We start from the raw sequence: 13,365 nt of genomic DNA, 5'->3' as shown, positions 1-13,365 counted from the left end.
AGTTTTGTAAAAAAAAAACGATGAAGGATGTCAAGTGATGAGAAAATCTCACTTCGCCCTTTGGGTCAGGTTGGCTTAAAAGGGTCCAGTTGATTGTTTCCAGCAAGAGTAAGAGCGTGGCATAAATATATCTATGTAGACTATCGTATGGATAAGAGCAATTTAAGCACACATAAGATTAGTCAACTACAAAATTAAAACACCCCTGAAAAGGAGAAAAAAGGGGTACCATACGCAAGCAAGAATACAAATACAGATGGAAATATAAAATACAAAGAATATATACTAAACAAATTAAATCACAAAAAGATAAAAACAAGGGTCCATGACCCCAGCGCCTGTGATTCGGTGCGAACATTTTTTTCCATAATTATAATTTTGAAATAACTTTTATTTAGAGTTATGATAGGTGTTTATCATTTCGCTCCTCGGTTTATTTCTACCAACCATAGGCAATTGTCTCAGAATTTTTTCTTCTATATAGCAGTGCTCCGGGATGGTCAGGAGCAACATGCTTCCCACCGTGGTCCATGCAGTTGTGAATACCAATGCTCCGGAATGGTCGCATATCATTTTACTTTAACATATGATAACTATCGTCTTTACTTTGAATTCTTATATTGAAAAAAAAATGAATTTTACACGTATTTTACAGAGAAATTCTTCTAATTAATGAATGTTTCGTCTGAATCACTCGAGATGCTATTTGATTTTACTGATAACACGGCATAATTTTTGAAAGAATTTATTTTTTAAAGACAACTCAGCAAAAGTTTAAATAAGAAACATCATAAATAAGCACTGCATCTCTAAAATCACCCTCTAGGTACGTGCCTACGTGGATTTTTTTTTATTAATGAATTAACTCGTATACATTGTGTTTACTGTATTTGTCCTAAAATTTAACACTCGAACCGATTTAACAACTGGATAGACGTCCCACCTTTTAACCTGTTTGATATACACAGCTTAAACAAACACTGATTTGTCATGCAGTTTAAAAACTCACAGATTTGACATTAACATCATTGGTATTCTAGGGGTAAGTTGATTTTATCTGTTACTTTGAATCTACTTTACTTTTTGTAAAAACTTCAAAACAAATTACTTTTTTACTTTATTTTGAATGCTAATTCTTACATTCAAAATTTTATGCATTCGTTTATTTTTGCTAATTATACAAGAAAAGGGAGTCAGATATTTTTAGCATGTACACGTTATTTATTTGTATATTTCAATCTGTAAAATTTCTACAAAAAAGCACAGAGCAATAGAAAAATCTACAAGTTCTGTATACCTGTATGAGTGCCAGTATCATTTTTTTTTAAGGTTTATCACAACAAATGGACACAATGGCTGCATTCACACCTTAAAACTACTAAGTACAGACGAACCTGTCCAGTTGGAAAAGTGCTAATACCACTAAATGTATATAAAGTTTTAGAAAGATAAAATCTTTTTTGGATTTTGTTGGGCATTTTGTTTTTGTTCCTGTTGTTAGTGAAAAATAAACACCTGCATTTCATTTGATACTGTCCACTTCCACTCAGTTACACCCTTTAACCCACTTGTCGTTGTGTAAAATTCTCATGTCTGTCTATTTGTCCATGTTAATCAAGGACAATTAATACAATACAATACCGTTGTTATCTGAGAGGGAGCATCTCAAAGTTGTATCCCAACTTATGAATTTTACAACTGAAGGAACAGAAAAAAAAAAATGTTCATCAAAATCCAAAAACAGATTTTATTTGTCTGAAACACAAAATGCAGTGGCGGATCTAGGGGGTCCGGGGTTGAAACCCCTCTTTTTTTTTGGCCGCTCAATGCATTTTAATGGGGACATATAGTTGGAACCCCCCTTTGTCCTGGGTTGGGAACCCCTTTTTAAATGGCTGGATCCGCTCCTGAAATGCACACAACTTTTATATGTCTAGTAGATGTCAGGTCTAAAACATTTCCAACTGGACAGGTTAGTCTGTACTAAGAGTAGTTTTTTAGATGTAAAGACCGCCTTTTTGTTCATTTGTTATAAATGAACCTACACGTTTAGATATGTATTCCGAGTTCCCTGCATTAAAACATTTTGGAATAGGTTTATCATAAGGAATTGACAGATATAGCTATGTTTACAGACAAACCGATTCATTAAGACACGTTTTTAGCCGGCATCGCTGGTCCTTGATATATAGAAGTTACCTGTTACAGTATATTATTTGATGTTTCACAAAATTAACAGCTTAGTTGGAAAGTAGTAAAATAAAAAAAAACATATGAGTTTCATTTGTTACGGCCCACTTGGTTACACAATTCAAATCATCTATTGTTATGCAGAAACCTATTGTCCCACTATTGTTCATGAGCATCAATATAGTTCACAAAATTTCTTCTCTCTTACTTTTTCCCAACATAGTTAATTTTGTGCCTTCTAAGGGAAGGGATGCAATAAATGATGGCAAAATCCAGTTAAGTTTTCAATATTTGAAACTTGATGTGCAGTTAGAGTGGGGTGCTCATTTTCGCCGGGGACACAAATTTCGCCGTTTTAGGATTTTGAGGTGTAAAAACTTCAAAGGATGGCTGAAATGGAAGAAATGTACTGGTAAATTATATTTTTATAACAAATATGATATTTTTTTAAACTGAAACAAAATTGCGGCTCCTACCGAAAATGATCGAAAAACGGACAACGATTTTCGGACAATTTCCTGAATAAAAAATATGATTTCAAAGAAGTATTTCTAAGTAAATATTTGACTGAATGCCCTAATTTTGAATTCTTTACACCTTTGAAAATTCTGCTATTCATCTATAATGCAATTGATTTGATAAAAAAAATGTTAAAAGCTGCGGTTATTTGGTTTTAAATAGATGTGTAAAAACGGCGAATATGTGTCCCCCATTGACAAAATATCCGGAAATTTCAAGCACCCTTTAATCTAACTTTTCAGAAGATTTTTTTTCAAACAAACACGTTTTCAAGCTTAAGAAAAATTTTGCATTTGAAGTTATCTTCATATAGAAATATGTGTATACTTCAAAAACATTTAGACCTGACCATAAACTGTAGAAAACATGGAAAAATGTGGCGAAAATGGGCACCCCACTCTAACTTTTTCTAGATCCAGTTATACTTAAAGTCATATGAAACGAATGAGTGGTGAAAAGTAATGGTTATCCAATTCTTGAACCAATGCATGTATATATCATAAATTTAGTCCTCTGTGCAAGAATTTATCATTTTTACGCAAAAATATCGTTTAATCGTCATTTTTTTTCTTCTCTCTGTCTCAGTCTATGGAAGAAGCGTATCGATAAAAACTTTTCTTATATCAATGAGCGATATTGTCTAATATCAATTGTAAATATGCAGACATTCCAAGCGGAAAATGTTGTTTTCGGCAACGAAAAATTAAGAAAATACTAACTATAAAACTTATTGTTCAAATATAAACAACAATTGAGTCTAAATATACATTCAGAAGTTAGTTAGAAGCTAAATTTTATGTCCGTGTGAAATTTGAAGTGCTGTGTTTTTCTTATATACATAAATAAACAATGCGATGCTTTTAAAATATCAATGGGATACTTTTAAAATATCAATGCGATACTTTTAAAATATCATAGCGGTGTTTTTGTAATATCGATATTAGTACTTATTAGTATTAATATTTGACTGCTGTATCCATATTTTGACAATTTTACCCTTTTATGTCTGTTTTGTTATTGCATCGTTGTAAATATGACAGAATTTGATGATACTGTCATACACGTGACAGGTTTAGCGCAATATAACCAGGTTCAATCCACCATTTTCAAAATTTGAAAATGCCAGTACCGATGGGGTTTAATAAACAATGTCGTAATCAAATAGCTTAGTATCAAAATCATTGTTCACAAATATATAACATTTAGCAAATTTACAAGGAACGCACCGAAATAATATATATCAGATATGCTCGCAACGCATGCATGGAAGACTTTCTTTATTGAAAACAATGAAACTAACTTTTGACAAAGATGAATCATACTGTCCTCGTTCAGATTGATTCGACAAAATTTGGCCTGTGCATTTTTGAATCTCCTTTTTTTATACAAATAAGACTGTTGGTTTTCCTGTTTGAGGGGTTTGACAATAGTAATTGTTTGGTTCCTATATATCGTGGTGTTCGCTGAGAGTCAAGACTACGTGTTTAAGGCCCTACTTTGATCTATAATGGTTTACTTAAAACAAACTATTACTTTGATGGAAAGTTCTCTCATTCGAATTCATGCACCATCTTCTTAATATATCTATAAATCTTATATTAGATAAACCACTTATAATTAACGGCTTTCCTGTCCTTCAAAACGCGATTACGTCAACAAAAATACCAAATAAACAGCAATGAACGATCTAAATGTATAAATATAGAAAAAATATATACACATTTCTAACGTCAACAGACATTTACATCTTATTCATTTGTTTTCCCTTCCTTTTTTTAGTATTCATTGGAGAAATAAATTTATAACAAGCGATACGGATTGTTATTTATACGATCGATTACTAGTCAAAAACGCAAGTCAAATCTGTGTGGCAACAAAGCAACGGAATGCCCTCACGGTCATCGCGATTTAAAAGAGCGCCCAGGCGGCGAGCTGATTATGTTCATCGTGATATCGATTTACCAACGGGGAAAGTCTTTGATATAAAAAAGAACTGTTTTCCTTCTCAATATTTTTTCTATGTTTATAATAAATACATTTTCTGTTTGCCAAGATTTTCGTTGCATCTGAAGTTGTTCAATTTATAGTCTGAGGCTACTCAGTTGGTATCTTCAAAGTTGGGGTCATCAGCATTTGTACATTTTTTAAAAATTTTTTGGAATATTTATTTTACCATTTGAATATTTATTGTCATTTGGAGCTGTATTGGATTGGACTGTTTGAAAGAATGTTTTTTTTCTTCTTAAGTAATGATATGTATGGTCCGCAACGAAGTTATCGGTGCCATACAGCTTTACCCTTGTTCGAAATTCCGTAATTCCGAAATTCCGTCATTCTGAAATTCCGTAATTTCGAAATTCCGTCATTCCGTAGCAAACCATTATACGGAATTATTTTTTTAAACGCCTTCATATATTGGGCTGATTTTTGTTATGTGAGTTAACCATGATCAGTTACAGATCATGTTTAAGTTTTGTTCTGCTTGGCTAATTTTTGCCGAAATTATGGGCTATGGACTTTGATAAATTGTTGAAAATCTCAGTTATACAGACTTTTTTCTAAATGCTTTCAGATATTGGACTGATTTTTTTTTGTATGTGAGATAACTATGATGATTTGCAGATGAAATTGAAAATTGTTTTGCTCCGCTAATTTTGGCCAAAATTTAGGGTTAACAACTTCGAAAATTGTTGAAAATCACAGTTATTATACTGACTCTTTTCTATACGCCTCTAGATTTTGAGCTGATTTTTGACACGCGAGACTACCATCATGTTTGTGTCCACATTTGTTATTGAAATTGCAATTTTTTCAACATTTTAAGACGAGACAATTCGTGTTGCCTTGACATATTAGTCATATCCAACTAAGTTAGACATCACGTGACTTTTGTGACGTATAAAAGCCGCCATTTTGTATTATTATTTCCCCATATAAAATGCATATATGCTTCAATAAAGTTTAATTTTCTTATAAACTTGATCCGTTTTCTTATTTTTGCAAATCAATCCTTGATATTCAAACATATTTCTATCAAACAATGTTGGTCCTAACAGTTTATTTTTTGATTAAATTCGGTCAAATCGACATCGTAAAACATGCACTTTTTCTCGTCATTTCTCCGTTGACTCAATGCTAAATTACCGATACCCATGTCTACTTTTACAACAAATAAAGAAATTCTGTAAATAAAACACAAATTTTGCAAATCGATCAAGTATATACAAACATATAGCTGGCGCAAAATACTACTTAAAACAGTTTAATTTCAGGGCAAATTCGGCCAAACATCGATTTCAAAAAGGAAATTTTCCGAGATTTTTCAAAATGGCGGCTGATGTATCATATGGAAATGTTGCATCACATCAATGATTTCTATAGTAAGACTTTCCTAGATTATATCTAATTTTTCATAAAGAATCTCTGATGTTTCTGTTATTTTTCTTTTGTGATATTTCGATATCATTGATTTCAAAATTTTTTAATATTTTTTTTATTTTAAGCGTGACACGGGAACATTTATTTTGACAGATATTCGTCCAGCGGTACGTCTAAACACTGCTAAGGACTCCTTAGTGCACTAAGGACTATACAATGCCACTAAGGACTAGAAGGACTACTGTTATACGTGTTATTTTTGTATATTCTGTTAAAGATTGATATTTAATGCATAAATTTCAAATTTTATAGAAAAATAATCATAAATAAAAAAGATATTCAACATTTTCTAGGCACGTGCCCATTTTTCTTTGATATACCAAAAATCAATGAACCGATTGACACGTGCCAAATAATATAGCACGTGTCTAAATAATGTTGAATATCTTATTCATCTATGATTATTTTTCTACAAAAATAGAAATTTATGCATTAAATATCATTTTCTACCATAATATGAAAAGTTCATCCAGGAGATACTATTACCAGAAAATAGTTTACAATATCTATAATAAAAAGAATTCTCTTCTTTTTAAAAAAATGTTTTTTAAGGTTTCTGTATATTTTATTTTTTCTTTAGAAATATATTATACATTCCTTTTAGAAAAAAAAATTAATATTTTCATCCTAAGAGAAAAAAAAACGATGTCCAATTATAATAGATAAATATTCTATACCTTTACCTTCCTTGACCGAACAGGTGAAATCTAACTTGGGTTAAATGTTACATCATAATATATTGTCAGGTAGACGTGCAAACCAAAAGCAACCAGGTGACATTCAACATCCTGTCAGTGTGTATACATGTATTACCAGAGTTTAAATTTTGTGATATACAAAAGTTTTCATAAATGTACAAATAACTTTATTCTCCTTCCCGTGTCAAATCAGAAGAAGTATGGTTCATAATAAACTTTAGGAGAATATACATACTCGGCAAGAACAGATTTATGATTTGAATGTATTCCGTTTTTATGGATTTGAATGCTGTACATATATTTTTAATTCGTCATTTAAGTATAAACAAAGTGCTTTTATCTTAGGTTTTTACTTCTTTCTTGATTTTAAGCAGGAGACAAAAGTTACATACATGTTATGATTGACAATTCATAACTTGTACAACTGGCTAACAGAGGAGGTCTTTTATGATAAATGAAAATAACATTACTGGAATGGAGAGTTGTCCCATTGGCACTCATACCCTATCTTCTTTTATCATTTCACCTGTATTTACCTGTTACTTACCTGTATAAAAATCGGCGCAAATGAAAAAAAATTCGGCGCAAATGAAAGAAAAAATCGGAGCAAATGAAAGAAAAAATCGGCGCAAATGCAAAACGCCGATATTAATATTATGAAAATTTCTTTAAAAAAATATTTTTTGCTTAAAAGGCATTCAAATATGTATATGTTTCTATAATTATTTCAAAGAAATATTCTGATTCAAATTTTAATTTAAATGATATGATGTTATTGTTTTTTATTTTTTAATTCAATATTTAAAGCTAAATCCAGACAATGAATCGATATAAAGTTTAAATTGTGTTAAAAAAAAAGAGTTATTGTATACATTCCAGCAGAGACGTATGATACGATTGATCTGGTTTTAACAATATTGTATACGCTATAAAATCTATCGACAGAGTTATCGGTCATGAATAGGACTGATATAGTTGGATATGTTTTGTCTGTTTCAATATTACCCATGTGGATAGGCTATAGCAGTGTGACCTCAAGGGCAGATCCAGCCGTTTTCAAAAGGGGGTTCCAAGCCTAGGATAAGGGGGTGGGGTCCAACCATAAGTCCCAATTTAAAAGCATTGATCGGCCACTGGACCTATATTAGAATCTCATAGGTTGGTAGTCTATTTACAACCGCATTTAAATTCCACCATTGCATCATCGGTACGTCTAAACACTGCTAAGGACTCCTTAGTGCACTAAGGACTATACAATGCCACTAAGGACTAGAAGGACTACTGTTATACGTGTTATTTTTGCATATTCTGTTAAAGATTGATATTTAATGCATAAATTTCAAATTTTATAGAAAAATAATCATAAATAAAAAAGATATTCAACATTTTCTAGGCACGTGCCCATTTTTCTTTGATATACCGAAAATCAATGAACCGATTGACACGTGCCAAATAATATAACAACTGATTAAACAATCATATATTCTTTAATTTAAGAAATTGACAATTGTATCGAAAAGATTAATAGTTGATTATCATAATAAAATAATAAAATGTGTTGTTCTTATTTAAAAGATTAAATGATTAAAAGGACAAATAATTTTGCTTTTGTTTCATTTATTTCCCGACATAGTTATTTGACATAGGTTTTAATGTTGATGTGCGCCAACTAATAAGTAAGAGTGTGGTCAGCTTGGTAAAATGTTTATGAAAGAGACATGAAAACCAAATGAATATATATATTTATAACTTTTTTGTTTTTATTTTAATTCCGACAAAGATGCGTTACGAGTGGCTTCACTAAAACATGAGTAAATTCCGAAAAAAACCTATAAATCATGATTTTTATTTGTCCACTTTCTATTACTGCTTTTTACGTACTAGTACGAAAAACGATTAAATTGATAAAAAAATCATGTGGCGTCCTTGTGATTTATCAAAATCACTAGTTTTCAACCAGTTTGATATCAGTTTACAAAGGCAGTACTTATTAATTTGAAATTTTTTGACATTTGTTTTTTCTTCTTCTAAAAGTAAAAGAATTTTAAAATAATCATTTAACGAATTTTAGTCAGACTAGGTTTTATTTCTAATATATGAAAGAGAAATGTTTTTCAAAATGTTCCACAGTGTTAAGTACATATTTACGAATAATTTCCTGCATTTGTTAATTTAAAGTTAAAGATATAATGTTGAGAGTGCTTTGTAAAAATTACTCACTATTGAAGGCCGTATGGGTAACTTAAAGTTATTACAGCTGCTAGCAAGACAAATCTTTGTTTGGCTTGCTATCATTTTTATATAGCAAAGCTACAGGTTGACTTTATAACATAAAAAAATCACAGTACCAAAAGATGAAATATATAGGTCAAATGAAATACCTATGTAATGAATCACAAAATCAGAATAGGTGTGTTCGAATAGCTATTTTGTTTTACTACAAGTACTTGAAGGCAGTCTTTTAAGATGGATGATGGTGTACGAGGCATGTTTATGATTTTCATTATGTTACTTGATATGAAAAATTTACAAAAAATAATATTTACATGTACTTGTAAAAGTAAATCCTGAGCCTGTAATAGCTGCTCTTCTTGTTCCATTTGAATTAATAGAAACAACGCGTCGCCTTTCTTGTTCTCAAAGAATCATATGATATGAGCTCCATGTTTTGTGAACGTCTTTCCTAACTGTCGTATTAGACTGAATAGTGCATATCGCGCATGGCACTTTAAATGTATTTTAGCGCGAAAATTATTTTTTGGACCTTTTGGATTATAGCTCTTCATCTTTTATATAAGCTTTGGATTTCAAATATTTTGGCCACGAGCATCACTGAAGAGACATATATTGTCGAAATGCGCATCTGGTGCAAGAAAATTGGTACCGTTAATTTTATTAACTTACATTTAGCTGGATTTATTGCCGTCGTAGTTCCATCTTGTCGCCTTCATACTTTTATTCGATGGCAACACGACGGGATTACGAGGTCTTTACGAAGTCGTGTTGGCATCGTAAGACCTTCGGGTAGCTTCGTGATTAATTCGTGTAGACATCGTAATGTCAAAACTGCCCGATGGAAACGATGGAAACACGAATGCAATACGATGTTCAAAGATGCATTCCCTGTGACATTACGATGGTCAGGATGGTGATACGAACTCAATACGAACCCTCAACATCGGACGCACCTTCGGGGATTTTTTAACATGTTAAAAAATTTAGAACGCTTCCCGAAGTTGTCCCCGAAGGCTAGAAAAAGTGGCCGGTGGTTCTACGATGGTTAAAGATGGCACTGCGAATAGCCCGATCTAATTACGATCAGTCCCGATTCTGAAAATTTCCATAATCGTGTTGCCATCAGCGTAAATATCGGGACAGTGTGACGCGGGCATTAACATGTACAATCAGATAATTGTTTATATTAATGACAGATCTATGCGTAAATGCGATCACCTGATTTTTACGAGGAGGTTTACGCTCAAGTCACTATGCATACGGAAATTCAATCTAATTGAAATGTTGATCTCTGATTACGTGATACTGCATATGAGTATCACGTAATCAGAGATCAACATTTCAATTAGATTGACGGAAATTATGTCGGCGAGTTGCTTCCTGTTGATCGTTGTTTTTACCTTTGTAAAAATGAATTATAAGTAAACTTCTTCTAAATGTGGACAAATTAAAAAATGTTCCTCAGAAAAAAGTATATGTACATAAGTTGTATAATGAAAACTATCTATTAAGTTATAAAAAACCTATGCATATTTTTTTAAAATTTTAGGTTTCTTATGACTTTAAGATGTCATATAGTTACAACTCTGATTAAAACAATATATAGCTACTAAATACTTTGGATAAAAGAAGGTAGATTTTTCATAAATCAAGAAGCAAACATATTTAAAGGGGCAAAAATTCACGATTGGACTCAAATTCTCATATTCTATTTTTAACAATGTAAAACATTTTTCCAAACTTTCAAAAGTAAAAAATAATCAATTTACAGGACATGATCTCAATATGATTTAGCTTCGTTTTGTGTGAATTTTAGCCAAGACGCCATCTAATTAACTATCGAGTTGACATTCCATGACCATATAAGCGATGTAAACATAAACATAGATATGGATAGATTAAGCAACTCGTGCACTCGGATTTTTAAAGGTCTGTTAAATTTTGTATTATTGATAAAAAAAAATATGTTTATCGTTGTTTTTACCTATGTAAGAATGATGTTTTGTGGATAGAATCAGATAATCAAATTATTTACCTTTGTTTCCCTTGTCAATGTTGACATTCTCACCCTTTAAAAAACCGTACATGGACAATGCATGCGTTATTCTATCTCTTTTTACGGGGTTAAATTGGAGTTTATATGAATACGGATTTAATAAGGTCGAGTTTTTCACTTACAAGTGAATAATCCATTATTAATGTTATTTAGATTAATTTGACAAAATTGAACATTTCACTACTTCACTTTTATTAATGATTGAACAAAAAAAATCATACTTTCGATTTTTTATACATCTCGTAGCTAGTGCCCCTTTTACCCTTTACATACTGTAACATATAATTCAATGTATTCTAATAAATTTCACACCTGTATATATATATATATATATATATCTATTCAAAAAGTATTTGGGCTCGATTTGAAATTCAATTACTTTTGTTTTGTTTTTATTTTTCAATTCCCACTGTGTCTAGTCTTTGATTTTAATTGTAGATGCATTGACGAATACCAGTATAAGCTAAAATGTCTGGGTTCATTTATAAATTAAATGTTCTTGTCACATGTGTGAAGACTGTCATTTTTTGGATTTTGTTTTTGATTCTTGGATGGCTTCCTGGTATAGGAACAATCGTAAAACGACGATTTGCAGACAAATCAAAGGAAATGTACGGTGTAGGGTTAGAACCAATCATAACTCTTAAAACTTTCCAAGTCGTAGTGAAAAAACATTTATGGGAAATAATATACAGGGAAGCAGAAGTTGGAAAAGCAGCTATTAACACAACAGTATGTAATGTAGAAACGAAAACATTTAGTAAACTTCTAGACTTTGAAAAATCCCATCGTCCGCTAATTGTTAATTTCGGAAGCTGCACATGACCCCCTTTTATGGCAGACCTGGTGCATTTCAAGGAAATGATCCGTGAGTTTGCCTCAGTTGCTGACTTTGTCATAATTTACGTCAGAGAAGCACACCCTTTAGATGGCTGGAACATGCGTGGTCCGAAATTTGAAGATATGTTACAGCATAAATCATTGGAGGAAAGAATCGAAGCGGCTAAACTTCTCAGACAAGAAGGTTTTGACTGTCCAATATTGGTAGATACCATGGATGATAAAACATGTCTGGCATATGGTGCGTTCCCCGAACGATATTACATCATCAATAACGGAAAGGTAGTTTTGGCAAACGGACTCGGTCCACAATTATATAGTCCACAAGAAGTAAAGTCATGGTTAGAAGTATATCAGAAATCAATGTAAAATGTAAAGGAAAACAGAAAAGTCTTGAGCTTCAGGGTTAAGACCAACATTAAACATTAGCATATTATCAAATTAACTTTCAAACATGATTGTTATATATGATTTTCTAAAGAACATTTTGATCTTTGAATTATATGAAAATAAGTATACGATATAATTAAGATTATGTAAAATTTATTTGTGAATGTTTTTCTTACAACAAGTAGTTGTTTATATGTAAACCTTTTTGTACGTTTTATTTTAAAGAATGACATCGTAAATGAAGGAGTCATTTTCAAAATAGTAGAAATGACTTTGGATGAAATAAGATGTTTCTGAATAAAATTTACAAATCATGATTTGATTTGTATTAAAAAGCTAATGACATATATTTGGGTTGTTATTAAAGTAATATGAAACGAGTGATTGGTGAAAAAAAATGTGTATCAAATTCTTGAACACATGCATAGTCTGCCTCATATGACTTCAACAACAAGTCGACAAATAAACAAGTTAGTTCCCATAGGAATACCGATTGGTTGTTGAACGTAACAACTATTTTGTAAATAAATAAATCAACTATCTTCATGATGTCAGTATCAAATATGTATTTATCTTGATGATGTCAGTATCAAATATATATTTACCTTGATGATGTCAGTATCAAACATATATTTACCTTGATGATGTCAGTATCAAACATATATTTACCTTGATGATGTCAGTATCAAACATATATTTACCTTGATGATGTCAGTATCAAATATGTATTTATCTTGATGATGTCAGGTTCAAACATATATTTATCTTGATGATGTCAGTATCAAACATATATTTACCTTGATGATATCAGTATCAAACATATATTTACCTTGATGATGTAAGTATCAAATATGTATTTATTTTAATGTCAGTATCAAATATATATTTATCTTGATGATGTCAGTATCAAACATATATTTACCATGATGATGTCAGTATCTAACATATATTTACCTTGATGATGTCAGTATCAAACATATATTTACCTTGATGATATCA

General features: G+C 31.2%; 1 pseudogene; it reads left to right on the top strand.

Annotated features, from left to right (window-relative positions):
- Positions 1-780: 780 nt before the first annotated feature.
- On the top strand, positions 781-12,715 carry LOC134707440 (thyroxine 5-deiodinase-like; annotated as a pseudogene).
- Positions 12,716-13,365: the final 650 nt, after the last annotated feature.

This window comes from Mytilus trossulus, chromosome 2 (genome assembly GCF_036588685.1).
Source record: "Mytilus trossulus isolate FHL-02 chromosome 2, PNRI_Mtr1.1.1.hap1, whole genome shotgun sequence".
NCBI lineage: Eukaryota > Metazoa > Mollusca > Bivalvia > Mytilida > Mytilidae > Mytilus > Mytilus trossulus.
The sequence above is the reverse complement of the archived record's forward strand: the minus strand, read 5'-3'. Positions and strand labels throughout refer to the sequence as shown.